Source organism: Anser cygnoides, chromosome 1, assembly GCF_040182565.1.
Source record: "Anser cygnoides isolate HZ-2024a breed goose chromosome 1, Taihu_goose_T2T_genome, whole genome shotgun sequence".
In the NCBI taxonomy this organism is placed as follows: domain Eukaryota; kingdom Metazoa; phylum Chordata; class Aves; order Anseriformes; family Anatidae; genus Anser; species Anser cygnoides.
This window is the reverse complement of record NC_089873.1, coordinates 4,200,351-4,215,277: the sequence shown is the minus strand read 5'-3', so window position 1 is coordinate 4,215,277 and position 14,927 is coordinate 4,200,351. Positions and strand designations below refer to the sequence as shown.

At 45.6% G+C, this 14,927-nt stretch overlaps 1 protein-coding gene across 4 annotated transcripts in view; it reads left to right on the top strand.

Annotated features, from left to right (window-relative positions):
• Nucleotides 1-9,920: 9,920 nt before the first annotated feature.
• PRKCQ (protein kinase C theta) overlaps nucleotides 9,921-14,927 on the top strand; it is a 60,875-nt gene continuing 55,868 nt past the window's right edge. Inside the window, exons 1-2 of one of the 4 annotated variants that reach the window (XM_013185484.3) lie at nucleotides 9,921-10,059; nucleotides 12,243-12,453. The gene's annotated coding sequence lies outside the window, so the exon portion shown is untranslated. Of the gene's footprint in view, nucleotides 10,102-12,242; nucleotides 12,454-14,927 lie in introns of all 4 variants that reach the window. The other 3 variants (XM_013185483.3, XM_013185486.3, XM_013185485.3) reach the window with 3 other exon arrangements.

Genomic DNA, 14,927 nt, shown 5'->3' with positions numbered 1-14,927 from the left:
GGTTCCCACCACTCTTTCTCCTAAAATCACACTCCTCTCCCTAGAGGCTCAGAAGTGACAAGTCATTTCACTGACACTGAACTAAAATCATGGGAGCGTTTCTATTGATCCAACTGCTTAAAATGACTGGAGGTGTGCTTACCATGGAGCTGTCACTTTGACTTTACCATCTTGACAAGTTGTCTGTGAATTGGACTGGCAGTTTTTCATTAAAGTCAAAGTCGACACGAATTTCAGAAGCCAAGGGTATAAGGTTAAAAGGAATATATACTGCCTTATGATCACAGTTATTATTTAGCATTCATCTTTCACTAGCATCTTGACACGTGCCAAGGTGAAAAGATATCATGCTAGAACTTGTCCAGACCTGTAGAAGTAACGATTGCTGTCCTAAAGATCTTAAGGACTGAAATCACAAGGAACTGGGGAAAGGGAGGACACCACTAGAATGAAGTTACAAAACTACCTGCATAGTCTTCAGTGCTAAGTGTATTGACATTACAAAGAGTCGGGTCCCTGTATGTAGTGTGATCTTCCAATTGCAAGACGGAGCTGATTCCCCATTACTGAACATGCAATGGCTTAAGAAATAGCATGAGTTGAGAGTTTGTGCAGTGACATTTTTAAACGTGCACTGACTTTTAGGGAAAGCCCACAACGAATGTTAAACAAGCGCCTGCACTTCCTAGGGTTGGTGTGTAGGACCTGAATTTCCTTTCTCGGTTACGTGTGGTGACCTTTTAAGATCATTTTTGGTATTGCATGATTCCTGTGGTTCTTTAGCAATGTTTATTCTGGGACTTCAAGAGAATTAAATCACTTCTGTTGCTAATAAATGGAGATCTGGATTCCCTCATCTGGAAGAGGACTTTTGACTAATGCTACTGTGCATGGGAGAGTGCTCAGCAATTATTAGAGAGTATTTGAGTACAAACTAGAGGCAAAAATGAAAAAAAAATCTGTTGTTTTCAATCGTTACTTTTGAGATGTTTAGTGGTATTGCACCTTGATGCCTTTCAAAGCACTCAGATTAAGTCCAAATCTGCAAGGCTGTACTGAAAGATAAAACAGAAAGCCTATTTATTACCTTATAACCCACTTAAACTTTCAGAATAGACTTCAAGTACAACTAGAGTGCTGCATTTGCCCCCTGCATGGGGGACTTTCTATGATATAGTCATTTAATTTCAGGGTCTGATTGAGGTTTTTCTTCTGTATCCTAAAGGAAATCACAGTCCTGGATAAATACTTTGGATCGGACAGCAGAAAAACAGCTGTAGTTTTGTTCTTCCTTTCCATCTTTTATTTTTACTTTCATTAGCAGGCACTAGCAAGCAGGCTTCAGCCATCCAGGCTTTGTAAGAATCAAATGAAGCTGTAGGTAAAAAGATTCATATACAGTCATGTTTATCATTGGAAAGCAAAGTGCTTCAAACCAACTCCACCAGAGACAAAATAGCCCCAGCTGCTACCATGATGACCTACTTTTAATAACAAGCTCCAGAACTGGGTGGGTGGAATAAATGTGTAAGGCCCCTGAAGCATGCCTAGAAGAAACCCTAAGGGAAAGGATGCTGGTGGATCTTTTCACCCTCCTGTTCCTCACCCCCTCAAAACAGAGGTGTGACTACGTCATGAAGTTCTACCACTGGTTTCATCTGTCACCGGCACACAAGAGCAGCAAAGACGCAGCGGCACAAGCTTTATTGCATGCCAACGGTCCAGAGGATTTGCGGCCAGCTATTAGGTTATTATTAGGCATTTTCACTGCCATAGCGTTAAGGGCAATTTACGAAGAAGACCGTGTTCTAATGCGCAGATCCTGAATTCTCAGTACGATCAATCAACCCTTCCTCCCCCACATCTGTACTGTCGCAGAGCAACTCCTTGAAATAGCTTCAAGAGCGTGTTCCAAACAAGCTCATGTATTTCTGCACTGTACTGCAAGGCAGGCAGTGGCCCCGGCATCCCCAAAACCAACACAAGTGAGGCAACATCCTTTGTGTTCTTACCTATCCAAAGCCAGCGTCCTCAAAGCGTGCTACCCTGAGTCACCATCACAGTGAGTGTGTGCTCTTCTTGTCCCCTCCATCACAACCCTCTTGGCTTCCCATGTTTAGACAGTGCCCCAAAGGCCACCTACAGCACTAATTTGTCCTTAATTTCTTTCTGTTCTCCTCTGGTCTCCTACCTTGACTGTGGAGGGTTTGGTGCTTCTCTCTACCCTGCCAGACCCCTTGACCACAGCATACATGAGGATCGCACAAAGCAGAGGCATGTTTCTGAAGGGCTAGTGGGGTGATCCTCAGCCATTCCTAGGAAAGCCGTAAAGAACAGAGAGCACATATCCAAGCCACAGCCATGAAATGCTTGGGGATCTCCCTTTTGCTTCTTCCCTCACTGAAACCACATTTCTGCTCCTGCTAGCAATGCTGCAGACACTTGGCTACCCAAGTTGGTTAAAAACCACTGGATGTTGACAGTGACAGAAATACAGGATCATTTCTTACTCTACTAGGGCTGTCCATGTCCCTTCCTAATGTTGCAATTGCTTAGGACACTGTTCCAAGTTTCCCCTCCTGATCCTAACTGAGATCTTGGTAGCATCTACCTCTGAGGACCAGTTTTCCTGGCTGCCAGGGTTGACACTGGGGTTTCAGAGGGAGGCTGATGTGTTCCTGCATCTGGTCTTGCTCTCTTCCATGCTGCAGAAAATAGAGTCCGTCATGCCTCTTGCTGACTGTCCCAAAGCCGATGTCACTGATGAAAAAAAGCATCCAGAACACATAGCCTCCTCTTGTGAACAGAGGCTACCATGAAAAGCCATCATTTTGAGATTTCTGTGGCCCTAATAGAAAGGATGTGACAGTGGTTCCCTTAATCAGAGCCTGACATGTTTCCATCAACCGGCACTGATGGTAAATGCGCTCACACCAGACATTTTCGTAGCACTAAGAAGAAAAAGTTTTGACCTTTCACCTTAACCACTAAAAGAAACAAAGGCAGCAAACCCATTCCTCACCCAAAATATTCACCACAAGGAGGTCAGGTCAGAAATGTTACTGTCAGCAGCCTCTGCTCACCCCAGCTTACGTTAACTCTGCAGTGGAGAAGACAGATTTCTGGGAAATTTAGAAGGAGCACGCACACCACAGAACTCAACTGAATAAATAACTCATAACTAGCAAAATTTCAACACCGCCTGCTGGCCTCCTTGTTTATTTTGAATAGGTCAATTCAAAAGAACTGGCAGGTCCATTCACAAGACAGACATGGAGAATTCAGAGAGATTAAACAAAAACTTCACAGATCATCTTTGGTTCATACCAAAGTGACTGTTTTTTTGTTTGTTCATTTGTTTGTGTTTTGTTTGTTTTATTGTTTGTCTGTTTTTGTTGTTGTTGTTGTTGTTGTTGTTTTCTTTTCCTGGCTGCTCCCAGGTAGGAGCTGATGCTGGTGCAAACCAAACACAGAGGGTAGACCAGAGCTCATTTTGCATGACCAAGAGGGTGGCAGTGTGGTCTCAACACACATCTGAGAGAAGAAGAACGACAGCAGAGCAAGGGGCTGCTCAGCATCCTCATTTTGCGTTTGGAGGGAGGCAGAGTGAGCTGAGTAAGCAGGATTTGGCCACCATGCCTTTGGAGCTGTCTCAGCTTCACAGCACAATCTGCACAACCACTGATGGCTTTTCTCAAAACCTTTCTTGGAAAAAGCACCACTGAGATTGTGAAGACCACTAATGACTATCTGCTCATGCTTTTGGTGATGGAGTCCCCTTGGTGCTTATGTTCCCAGCAGTGGCTGTGTGCACATCTACTGGATATCACAGCTCCTGAAGTCGTGCACCAGAAATCCAACACCAAATCAGTTCTTTCCTTGGCTAAGCCTTCACCACCTTGAGCTGCCTCTGACATTAATTCATACCACGCCTTGGAAAGGGCTCTCCAGTGGGACAGGTCTCTTGTCTTCTCCCCTACCAGGCCTGACCCATCAGTTCTCACCCTGTGCCTTCCAGATGGATCCAGGCACAAAACACTCCTTGAAACAAGACATTTGGGACTTTATAGCGTAGGGATGTGTCTGTATATTCTCAAGCCATTCGGCTGAAAAAATGGCTTTTAGACTTACAATCAGAAATAGGGCTTTGCAGCCGTATCCTTGCATGAAACAAGTTCCCTAAGGACCAGGTCTCTCTTAGCCCCGAGATCAGTGCCAGTGTAACTAGTTAGAGGGCAATAGCTGAAAAGGGCTTCCCACCAACAGGATAACAATCTGGTCATTCTCCAGCAGTGCGGGAGATCTTCACCCATGTCCTTCTCCAAATGGGAACGAGTGTATGTTGAAAAAGGATTTCACATTATCTAGGGAAAGCCTGTAACTGCAGGGCTGTATGTGGGGAGAAGACGACTGACTCTGAGATCTGAATTTCTGCACTGGGATAAGAAGCCCCAGCAGGGAGTGACAGGGTTATTTAACTTTTCTTGCTTGTTCTCTCCCTGGGAGCACCCTACTTCTCTCCCATGAAATTGCAAACTTCACTGGGTGACTGCTAATCCAAGAGCCAGACATGGCCCTTCTCTGTCTCTAGGCTTCAGCCCCGTGTATATAAAAAGGGAAAAGCTGCTCCTTTTTAGGGCACACATTAAAATCCATGAGGTGCTAATAAACGGGATATGAGAGACTTTGATCCTGCCTAGACAACCTATTGTTCTGGGCTTTCCTCCTCTATACTTCCCTGCGTAAAGGAGGCGATTTGCTGTTAGGAGATGGTCCCTTTTTGGGTTCTGTACAGCACCTAGAAGAAGAGGTTTCTGTGCTGGGCACACAGAACTTCTGAAATGCTAGTGATAAACTGCTTTGAGTTATTATAGTGTGTAAGCCAGAAACAAAGTTATCAGGCAAAAAGCCTCTCAGCTCCTCATCATTATGAAACAGCATTTAAGACCCAAATTTGTATTAAACTTACAATGTCCTATTGCTCTTTCTGACAAACCATTTTATTTGAAAAAAAAAAAAAAGGAATCTGCGACTGTCTACTGAAAGTGTGTGAGCAATGCAAAAAAATATATAATAAAAAAAATCTGGAAGGCTCAAGCCTGTAATGAGTGCAAGATCAGTAGATATGAAATGCAAGAATCTACCAGCTGGGCTGCTGGAGCCCATTCATTTGAAGGAGGTGATTATGCCTCCAAGGAGAACATCTGCCCCCCCTTGGCAGGCATCATGCGCATCATCTAGGTATGATGCTCATTTCCCATTTCATTTATGCTGCAGCTTAAATCTTGATACAGACATCAGGCGTGGGAGGACACCATGGAGCGAGCTGTCGGCAGCAAGGCTCAAAACCCAGGCATCCAGATCTAAAACTGGAAAAGCTTCCATGTTGAAAACAAAAAGCACAGCTTTTTTGTTGTTGTTAGCACAGCGACAGCAGAAGATGGATCAACTTCCCAGTGTTCTTGTCTTTAGAATACCCTCTAAGGAGGTGCAAATTTCTATGGTAAAAACTAATATGATTTACAGACAAATGTGGGTACACTTGAAATCCTGCTCAGCTCTTAACCTCTGTAACCCTTCCTGGGCAGTGAGTTCTGCTAATCCTGCTGAATTTAAACTGAAGTTCATTTAATTGGGAAAACAATACATACAGAAGATATCTAAACAGATTACAAAGCATGCCCGTTGTAATTTGGTTGCCCAGACAGGTTGTGGAGTCGCCTACCTCAGAGATCTTCAAAAGCCACCCAGACATGGTCCTGGGCAACCTGCTGTGGGTGGCCCTGGGGTTGGACAAGATGATCCCCAGACGTCCTTTCCAAGCTCAACCATTCTGTGATTCTGTGATTTCAGAGATGGCTACTTTAGACTCTGCTTCTGATATCCCAAGAGTTTCCAGGAGTGGTGAACAGCTAATGGCCGGAGAGGGGCATAGGGACATGTCAAGCTTCACGTTGGCCTTGAGTGATGTCCATTTCAAGGAGACTTACTAGCTGCGGTGCAGAATTGAGTGAAGGGTTATTTTTGCAGTGGGACGCTGCTCTCTGGGAAAAAAAAAAAAAAAGAGCAGCTTTTGCTCACGAATGACTTTGTGCCTTTTCTGGCAGTTTCAAAGCACCACACCTCTGCTGCAGCGTAAACTGGAGCATGCCGTCCCACACCACAAACCTTTTGGCTATCAAGCTGTCTGGGGAAGTTTTCACCCACTCCCACGCCCAGCTCACCTCCACCCCACCACACTGTGCCCTTCATGTGGCCATGCCCTGTGAAAACAATCCCCGTTGCCGTTTTGCTGCTCTGGCTCAGAGCACGGCGATGGGTTGAGTCAGCAAAGCGAGGGGTGGCAGGGCGCAGGCATCTGGGGAGGCAGAGTGGCAACCAGCAGGCAAGGGCTAGAAGTGGCTTTCCCCTTTTCCCGTGTCCTTATCATGTTTCTTACGTAGCTGCTTAAATTCATTATTTCAAATGCCAGCAGCTCTCGGTGTCTAAGAACCCATAGCATCCATCCCAAGATGAAACTTTACAAAATTACAGCTGAGCAAACTTTATGGACAGGGACGACAATTTGTTCAGGTTGCCCTTGGTCCTAACAATTTTGGGGAACCCACACTGTGGACGATTTATTTCCCTTTACAGCTTGAAGGGGATAATGCATGCCCAAGGAAGCAAAATCAGACCGTACCCTGTAGAAAGGTTCTCCCAGAATTACCCAATCTTTTCTGGTGAAGCGCCTGCGAGATGTGCACCATCACACAGTATTTTGCAAGTGGTTTGATTTGCTCACTGCATTTCCTGTCCTCTTCTGTGGAGGCCAGGGAGCTCCCGGGCTGGAAGTGTGTAATGATGGCAGGGCAGGGGCGGACAGACCTCACGGGAACCTCCCTGGTTTGGGGAGCGCTGGACCCACCGTATAGCAGAGGGGACAAAGTGACCTCCCTGGTTCTTTCCAAACCTGTTTTTGTATGACTGAGATAATGAGACTGAAATATAAACGTCATATTAACATGCAGCGCATGCTGAGCAAAAATGGAAAGCTTAAGGGAGAAAGGAAAAGGGGAAAAAAAAGTGGAAAAAAAAGCGCTCAGTTTTAGTATTATTTTAACATTGAAAATGACCTAGCCTGCTATATTTTCTTCCTCTTTTTATTTTCATGTGCATTAGCTCATTAACAGAGCTTCAATAAATCCAAAGGCAAAGAGGAATATTTTGCCTTCTTTCAGAGAAGTTATTACATGCGTCCCCTAATTATTTTTTTTTCCCACACTTCTTTTAAATTAACAAAGAACTGTAAATAACCGTCCTTAAAAACAAACAACAGAGAACAAATATTTTGAGAATGAAACTCTTCAGAAAGGCCCACTGCCTGGGCAAAACGCTCAATCAGTTTAATTTTTTTTTTAATTTTTTTTTTTTTCTTACTGAAAATGTGGGTGGTTTTCAAATACAGGAAAGAAAACACGATGGCTTGTGGTGATATTTTCCACCAGAAAGATGCAGCTTTAAGGGCTTTTGGTTTCCAAATACCTACACCCACAGGAGTGGCCTCGTCTGTTGTAAAAGGCAATGCCTGATTAGTTGTACAAGTCAAATTAAATGACAATAATAACATACAGCAGTTGATGTGTGTTTCAGTGGAAGCTCTGTGTCATCTGGGTAATTAATATGGTAGCTACCTCCCAGACTACTGCGCTGCCATTTTTAAATATGCAAAACGCTTTTGTGAAAAAGGGAAAAATCTGTTCTCCCCATCCCTGGTGGACAAGACAAGAAGTGGGCTTAAATCTCAGCACGGATGGTTTAGTTTACACGTGAAGGAAATGTTCTTTGACATTGAAGGAGAGCTCCTGCCAGGGGCAGGTGTGGAGATCCGGAGGGACGAGGTGGGTGAATGCCCCATAGAAAGGGCTTATGTGGATTTTTTCTTGGGGCAGGGGATAGAAGATGTCCTACTGAGGACTTTTTCCTGCTCTGAGACCTTGTCATTGCAGAGCCAAATGTTTTGCTAGGACATGATGCTAGTCTTTTTGGGGGGCTTGATGTCCCAATGCACTGTGCTGTGTGTGATATCCAAAAGCTAACCCTGAGCCTCCGTGGTTGCAGACCTGCAGAATCTCCCAGAAGAAGAGCAATCCTTGTATAAGTTACTGCTGGGTCCCCTGGCAGGATCTGGTACATGTGTGTTGGCAATGTCAAAGGGGTCAGGGAATGGGAGAGAGACCACGGGGCTTCATCACAATTGGGGATATGCCACCACAAAGCTTGCACTCATCCAGTCTACATGCAGGCAGATATGACGGTCCTTCACTCATCATGCTACTGTCCAAACTGTAGCAACAGCATCAGCAACCAGTGGATCTGCAAAATTAAACTTGGGGTGGGATTACATGGGATTTTAATTATCTGCAGCTTGCCTTCACTTAGGTGAAAGAACTTCTGCGTGCTAGCAGTATCAAACCCCCCAGTATAATGCTTTCCTATGCAGACAGGAAGGATGGGTATGTAAGTTAATGGCATGTGAGCAATTAAAATGCAAGATCATCTGCCTTACAAAATGCCTTTTCCTCTCCCGCTGGTAACAGGAATATGTATTATACTCAGCTCAGATTGCTCCAGCGAATAGAAGAGAAATGATCTTTGAAAGCAACTCATTTACCTCAATTTCCAAAAAGCAACCTTTCTGTTTGCCTTGCTCTACCTTCCCTTTCTTTAGTTTAATGGGTAGCTTGCATTTTAGGAATTACCATCAAGGGCAAAACAATCACATCTTCCCTTTCCACAGCAGTATTCAAAGAACCATCCCAGCATTTCAAAGTGAGCACTTATGGCTCCTAAATTTTCTAAGCACTTCATTTGTACGATCTCAAAGAAAACATCTCTTTTGCAGCTCTGGCAAGTAGCATGTTCTGCATGTTTGATGGTGCACTGACATTTAGGAACCAGCATTTGAGATACTTCACCAAGGTGTTGGGACTCAGAGAAGGTACCTATGTATTAGAGCTCTATTTAGCTCCATAGGTCTGTATGCTAGACCTTCCTGTCTTCTATGCGTACTTCTTGCGCATGGTCAGGGGAGTGAAGGACATCCATCAGTCTGTGACACATCTGTAATAATATTTGTTTGACCATTAACGACAGAGACATCCACTAGTCTCACGGCTGGCGTGTTCCTGCAGGATGGAGGGGATTCTCGATGATCTTCTCCAAAACCCTTTCATGCCCGCATTTCTGGGGTTTCCTTTCCTTCTTTTTGCTCCTCTCCCAGGATCCCAGGCCAGTGTCCCTCCTCCAGAACCACCTGCCAGCAATCCCCAACACCACACCTTCCAGCACAGGAGGAGGCCATAGGAATGGAGCTGAGAAGGTCCCTAAAGGGATGTCCTGGTCAAAAAAACCCATCGCTGATACCCTCAAGCCCCAAAAAGGCTGCACCAAATGGGGACCACCCATCCTTTTTTTCAGCTAAAAACCTGGTCCAAGGTTGGGCCTGCCTGGAAGAGCTGCATCTCAAAGACCAATGACCAAGAATGCAAGACGGTGGGACAAATTGACGAGGAGCATGAGCACCTCTTTTGCTGCCATGGTTCATGTGCGTATTCATCTGGATAGGATGCTCACCTCAATACTCACCTCGATGCTCATCTCGCAGCCTGCTCCAAGCCCCCGGGGATGGGGTCCTTTGGGGGCAAGCCCGGAGGGAGGCAGGGGGAGCCGGGTGGCGCCGAGGAGGAGGAGGAGGAGGAGGAGGAGGAGGAGGAAGAGGCAGCGAGGGCAGCCCCGGGGGGACGGGGGCAGCCAGGGCTGCTCTCAGCCGAGCCGAGCCGAGCCAGATCGGGCTCAGCCACGCCGAGTCCAGCCGGGCGGAGTCCAGCCAAACCGTGCCAAGCCGAGCCGGGGCGAGCTGCGCTCAAGCCGTGCCAAGCCGAGCCAAAGCAGGCTGCGCCGAGCCGTGCCAATCCGAGCCAAACCAGGCTGCGCCGAGCCGTGCCAAGCAAAACCAGGCTGCGCCGAGCCAAGCGGAGCTTCCCCGAGCCGAGCCGAGCCGTGCCGTGCGGGCAGCAGGTACCCCCGGGCCGGGCATCCATCCATCCCCGGGCGCAGGCGGTGAGCGGTGCTTGCGCGGTGTTTGCGCGGTCTTTGCGCGCTGGATGCAGGAAGGAGGGAGGAAAAAAAAAAGCTGGCGAGCAGCGGGCCCGGATGAGGCTGCCCAGGCACCGGCAAAAAGAAAGTTTGGGGCGCTGTTGGTGCTGTTGGTACCCGGGATGCTGCTCAGGACGCTCCGCTTCAGCAATCAGTTTTGGTTCTGGTGAAGGATTTAGAGCCTGACAACTTGAAATCTAGCCAGAGGTCTTTTTTTTTTTTTTTTTTCCTTTCTTTCTCTTTCTTTCTTTCTTTCTTTCTTTCTTTCTTTCTTTCTTTCTTTCTTTCTTTCTTTCTTTCTTTCTTTCATTTCTTAAATAACAGTTTATATTACTTTCAGGTCCTACACCTGATGTCTGTTGCAAGTGTTTGTGGTTTCATAATCACATTTTCCTCCCTTTAAAAAGTGTTGTTTTCTCCCTTGTGACTTCATGCAATACAAAGAAGAGGGGAAAATGAGAAAAACAATGAAAATGGATTATAACCAGAGTGTTATTCAACACACACACAGAGTAAACAAACTGGAAAAAAAAAAAAAAAAGAGAGAGAGGGAAAATAATTTCCTCTGCTAGCGTCTTTGATGCATTTTAGGTGCTTCTTGGCTGCAGCAGTATGTAGTAAGACAGCTACGTAGAAATTGAGTTTTACTGTGGATGATGTATCTCACTTGCTGGGTAAATCTTTTTTGGATCAAATTTGCAATATTCAACAAACTAGCAGTGCGGTAAGTTTGAAAGCAGATTTGAGCGGTAAAGAGAAAGGAGCGGTGTCCGTCCCTCCTCCACTGCGTAGTGTTGTGAGCTGCATTTCCTTCTGAAGGAGGGGACTCGAAAACCCAGCCCGGCTGCTTGGTCTCGAGACTCGGGTTATGTTCCCTCCACGCACGTTGAATGCCAATGAAGTTAAACTCTTGGGTGTAATCGGATCCTTTTTATGAGCCCTTATCGCTGTATTGCAACTAACTTCTCGGCTGTACTTTTCTCCAGTCTCCAGTACTGTGATACTTTGCCAGGGCAGAAAGCTTTTTACGGGCCCTTTTTTGAAATGGCAGTGGCAAAGAAAAGGACATGAGCAGCTGAAAGCCACTCACTTGAGTCATGCTAAGAGCAGATTATTTAGTAAGGTTACTAGGGCAGGAAGAGATAAAGTTTCACTGAACTCGCTATTAAAAAAAAAAAAATGGTGGGGGGAGGGAGAAGCAGAACTGTTTGCAGCAAATAGGTCGATGTTCTGACTCTCGTATTTTTGAACAGACAAATCCTTGAGATCTTGGACCTGTCCTTTGATATTTCTTCTTTGTTTGTTTGTTTCTGATTGGGGAAAAAAAAAAAAAAAAAAAAAAGGACAAGGACCCCACATCCCAGCTGAGGCCACACAGCATTTGGGGGTATCTGGGGAACACATGCGAGGAGCCCAGTGGAGGGACCAGCAAGGAGCAGCTGCTCCAAGGAGGTTCCTGTCCCGCCTGGTTGTGGTGGAGCAGGGCTGCACGGAGCTGGAGGCATCAGAGGGGCTCCTAGGACAGTCGCTTGCCTGGAGCTCAGCGACCCACCGAGCTGTGCACCTGACATCGGTTGAATCTGGAACCCAGTGGGGGCTCTGGGTACCTGCTTCTGTTTCTTTGTCGGTGTTTAGGCTGATCATGAGACTTTGACATCCACCAGCCCTCGCTTTCCCCAAGCTCCCTGAGCCATGCTGCACTCCTTAGTTTCCTTCCATGACTTTCTGGCCAGCCCCCAGGACACAGGATGAAAGAAGCATATCATGCTTCAGAGCTTTCAGAGTTTGAAGACTGCCCACTTTAAGCTGGTGGCACAGCTGCACTGGCATAGGTGATGCAAAGCTCAGCTGGGCTTTCTCCCTGCTTCTACATATCCTTTGGGATTTTTTCCAAAGCCCCGTCAAGGCTTCAGATCCCTGTCCTGAACCTCCACCCTGCATCTCAGCACTCCCCCTCTGCTCAGGCTGTTTTTGTAATCACCCCGCTGCACTGGGCAAAACTTTTCACTTTTTTTTTTTTTTTCACAGCAAGGAGAGCTATGAACAGAGGGTTGTTCCACAGCCTGGGTGGAGCTAACACTTTTTTTTTTTTTTTCTGCCTCAAGGGTGCTTCCTTTCAAAGAAAGTCACTCAGTCGGCTCTCAGAGCTTCTCACGGATGCACTGTGCGCCTCAGCATCACGTCAGAGGTGGAGGGCCTCAAAAGAAAAGCTTAGAGGGAGAGACAAGGAAGAAGGGATGGAGGAAAGGAGAGCCCCAGCAGCTTAGTTTCCCAGCATGACAAGTTCTTGCTTTTCCTCCTTTGAAACTTTTCCAGGTTAGTCCCTCTGTTATCCTCCCACTTTGCTTGTTCCGAAGGAAGTGATACGGTGAATATAACTTTTGGTGGCAACTTTTTGGTTCCTTCTCTTACTGCCTGGGTTTAATTGCAAAGAATAGGCAGCTCTGTAGCAGCCTAGGAAGGAGGAGAAACATTAACTGTCTTCCAGGGCTTTGTCAGAAGGGCTGCTCTAAAAGCTGCTCTTGGCTTTTGGCATACCTGTTTACGGATCTAAGTTTAAAAACCTGGCTGCAAATTCTGCTGTTGCTTCCCATTGCTGAGACCAGGATTTGAGTAAGTGGAGTGTTGTTGTTTGCCTAAGCTTTGAAAAAGGGGTTCTTGAAATAGAAAAGGAAGAGAAAGTCAATACAGCGGTACGAACACCCAAAACCTGTATGCATGAAAGTGTTTATAGGACTAGCCAGGACCTTGATCCTGTTATCACGGGTATGTGCATCTTACAAATGCATGAACAGTTCCTTTGCAGGGTTACTCACGTGCCACCTGCCAACCCTCACACAGAAATGTTCATGGGATCATATTCTTGCTGCACAGCAGAAGGCAGTCTGTGAGATCCTACAAGCTCATCTGGAGTTTCTGTTCTGTTGCATTGTTTTCTGTCTGTACTTGCATCCTAACCAGAGCATCTGACTCCTGCTTGTAGGCCTGGCTAGAAGGAGAGCACTGACAACTGCAGAATGCTTCCCGTATCATTGCTTGTTTGTGTTCATTTTGTGATTTGTTAGGCCTGCTGGAAGTTTTTTATTTGTCATCACCTACCAGATCACATCCAGCAGAAGAGACAGCATTTATTAACTACGATGTGCAAAGAACAAACATGGATTGATTTTTAAATTATGCACAGGTGTCTTAGGAACAGATAATTCCTCTGGTTTGTATGGTACCTTACAGCATCACCACTACTTTGAGGCAGCTTGCTGGGGCAGAGTTGTGCCATCTCATTTGGGGATATTTTTAGTTCCACCTATGTGTAAAAATACTTTCATGTGTTTGGTCTTTTGGGGTAGAAATGCTGAATGGAAGAAGCATGTGGTGGTATAGGATGTATTCAGGATGAGATGAAAGGAAAATGGTGCAGCTTTCACAGAGCTGTACCTTGTCTCTCTCACCCCATCAGCGTGGTGCCGTGTGGTACGGATGTAGGGTTCAGTTATCTCTAAAATGAATTTCTTGATATTCATCTGAGCCATAAAGAGCCCTGAGATTTACAGATGATAAACTCTATGTAACTTTTTCATGGGTTTTGTGAATGGTCATTGCCGTACTGACCTATTTTGGGGTGCTTTTCAGTAGTTAGCTGCCTCAATTGTTATATCTTTTAATTTGTTTGCCTTTCACTCAAAAGATGCTTATCCCCTTTTCGCTATCATTGTCAAGTACAAATGCCCTGCTTATCTCCAACAGATGCAACAATATAGTCAGAGCATATGCATAGGAAATAACAAACTTAAAAGACAAATATTTCCAATCTATAACTGACGGAGAACAAGGATGCCATTAATCTTGTGGCCATCTGAACATAGTACTCAGTCTGATTCTGTTCCTCCTGTGACTCCTGTTTTGCCTGCATCAGGGAAGTGCAGGGGGTCCTAATGCTGCACCCAGTTTAGGGCATCCTCACCCTGCCAGTTCTACAGGGATAGAAGGGCTGCTGCATACAGCTCATCATGTCAGCGCTTCATGCAGCATCCTCTGCAATGCATTTCCTGCATGACCAAGTGTTTTAACCTACAAGCGTTTGACTCACACCGTCGCTAAGCTGTTGAGGACCTGAGCTGTGTGTCAGTCTGGACCTGGATATAAAACAGCAATAAAACTTTCATGTTTTGCACAAAGATTACAGAGAAAGTAGCTCTGAACTGCCTGGGAGGTTAGTTATGTAAGCAAAGAGGAGCCTCAGCCACCAGAACAGTGTGAAAAACCTCAGCATATCTACAAAACCAGGCCATGAACTTCACTGAGCAGTGTTCCTGGGGCTGTGTGTAGACCTCAGATGAAACAGGCCAGAAAAGTTCATTCTGACCCATTCTGCTCAAGGCCAGGGAACTTTTGCCCTTCCATCAGGAGATGACTCCACTTCTCCAGGAGCTCTTCTGCTATCTATTTCTGGAGAAACCGTATCTTTCACTGCATAATTTTTGATTTGTATCTCATCAGGAATGCCTGATGAATACCCGAGATTAGAAAAAGAAAAAAGCCCTGCATGTTATCCACATTGGCTATGAACTAGAAAACAGAAAGCACAACTGTCAGATTTTTCACGAGAAATACGTATTTTAGCAAATTGTTGCTACGTTGAAATAATCTCCTAGCATAAACAAGGCAGCTACAATGATGAAAAAAATTCAGACAATTTTCATTCAGGGTTGCCAGACAATAAACAGTTAAAGGAAAAAATGTGATGTGACATCAAAGAAAGGTGCCTATAGGAGATGGTTGAAACGGCTTCC